This window comes from Macrobrachium nipponense, chromosome 2 (genome assembly GCF_015104395.2).
Source record: "Macrobrachium nipponense isolate FS-2020 chromosome 2, ASM1510439v2, whole genome shotgun sequence".
NCBI classification, from domain to species: Eukaryota; Metazoa; Arthropoda; class Malacostraca; order Decapoda; family Palaemonidae; genus Macrobrachium; species Macrobrachium nipponense.
The window spans coordinates 4,923,909-4,926,408 of record NC_087201.1 but is presented as its reverse complement, the minus strand read 5'-3'; positions in this window follow the sequence as shown (position 1 = coordinate 4,926,408).

Sequence of the window (2,500 nt, the reverse complement as noted above, 5' to 3'; positions counted from 1 at the left end):
TTCATTTTATATCATTACATATAGTGTTTGACCTCTGGCTGGACAATGGAAAGTCTAAGCCAGGGGTTCTTAAAAGGGGGTACCCATACCCCTTGGGGGTATGAGAACCACATGCTGGGGGTGTGGGACTTGATCTCTGAACATTTATAAATATTTGATTTTAATGCACTAAAGTATACCTGGCTACATTTTGTAAATAAATAATTATATAAAACTATAAATGCTTTTGATTTTCGTCTATGTTCTATTTCTAGCTATTCATACTTGAAGTATATATGAATTAAAGTAAGTATATGAAGCAGTATTGTCGACAAATAGGACTTAAGTGGGCTTAAGCAAAAGGGTTATGGAACCATATTGGTCAATTCATTGGGGCTCTAGAGTCATTAAACGGTTAAGCACCCCTGGCCTAATCTTAAAGAAATATATGGATATACAGTGTGTTTTGTATAGTTTAATAAGCGTCTTGTTGACGCATAGAAAGCCTCAGGGACAAACCCATAATTGTTTCCTTGTTAAACAGATAATTTCATATGTGTCATCATTCATGAAGCACTCAATGTATATGAAAGAAAGACCGGAAAAACCATGGAAATGCTTGAAAGAATGAATCATTCGTATGTTGGTCGGGTATCTCCACAAGCACACTCACCAAAATTTATATTGTATATTAATGCGTTAGAAAATCATTTTGCAAATTTCGTATTGACACTGAGGTTAACGGATAAACCTGACTAATGGAAAGAGGAATTAAAAAGAGAGAAAAAAAAAACTAGCAAGATAAGCCGTTGTCATCAACGTATCCAAATCCATAATGTAAATTTAGGCTCGAATAGGTCATCGACCATGGCTTATTTGTCATGCGGTAATTGTCCCGCAAACGAGATTTCCGTCGACCAAACGATACCTAATGAGAACGAACGCTAACCTTTGAAGTAACTCGTTATCTTTGCTCCTCTGTCACGAAGCCTTTGTCGCGTTTATTCCCGATCGTTTGCAGGATCTCTGGTGACATGCTTCATTAAAAACGATTTGCCTCTCGAGGAAACTGCATAACATTGGATATTAGGTCAATATCTAAATTTGATCGGGTTTCCCATGGTGTAATGCTCAACCAGGAAATACTACGTCCAATTTGCTGATGATGATCAAGAATCAATCTTATGCGCCAGTCTCCTTTGATCGGTTCGATAGAGCGGAATACAACGTGCAATATTGGGGAACGTCGATGCCTTTCGTTAAACATGACATATGAATTAATAAAAATGAATTCTCATTACTAAAATGTATAATCGAATGAACCAGCCATTGTACCATTTAATATGCTGATTCCGAAGTTGCTTAGGTATTCACTGATAAGTTTATGAACAGTTCGACCGTTGCATGACCTAGTAGCCTATTAATGACATTTCTTCTGGTATGGCCCTAAGCTTCATACCACCGGAGTTTTGAATTTTATTTTGCTTTAATAGGTGCTAAAATATATTACTAACCTTTTAATATGTAAAGAATTAATGTTTTTCGCTTATTCAGGGAGTAAGCCTACAAACTATGTTTTTAGTTGTTGCTGCTGTTTTTGTTCTTGTTGGGGGGTAGGAAAGCCTTAATATGTCTGAAAAAGGTGTTTGATTTTGAATTAAAGATACAGGAATTTCAGTATAGAATATTTATGGTTTTTTATTAGAATGGAAATGTAAAAAATAAATCATGTACATGTTAAGCGGTAAAGAAAAATGATTTCTAATAAAATATAGCGTATTTATTTTCATTTTCGTTGGTGAAACAACGATCTCTTCGACCGTAGAATTTGGCCCGCGCCCCGAGTAAGCTGGAGTCGGATCACGTCTTGTTGAGTATTCTTCTTTGTAAGATTTAGAAGCGTGAATGCTCCTTACCTTTATATACGACACAGATTCTAAAACTCAGTCACTTATTCAGTATTAAGAGGTGAGACATCGAATTCAGGCAGGATGGAATCACTGGAGGTCTGCATCAGGGGTCCTTTGTGAAAGGAAAGTTTCACAGGACGGTGGTCAGCGATGTTATATGGAACAGAAACAGCAAGTATGAGGAAAACAGAGGAGAAGTAGATGGATGAAGCAGAAATGAGATTGTTGAGATGGATGTCAGGAGTAACAAGGGAAGATAGGATCAGAAACGAGTATATAAGAGGATCGACAAAGGTAGTTGAAATATCAAAGACAATACAGGAGAGAAGGCTTCGATGGTATGGACACCTGTTACGAAGAGAGGACCATCATGTTGGAAGACATACGATGGGAATGGAAGTGCGGGGTAGAAGGAAGAAGGGAAGACCAAGAAAGAGATGACGTGATTGTGTAGGGGAAGATTTGTTATGGAAAAGTATTAACGAGAACGATGCACAGGACAGAAATCGATGGAGACGATTCATTCATTATGGCGACCCCATATAAAAATAAAGCCTCAGTTAATTGTATTTAACCATGTTAGTCTGTTCATGATGGAACCCTGCTGCAGT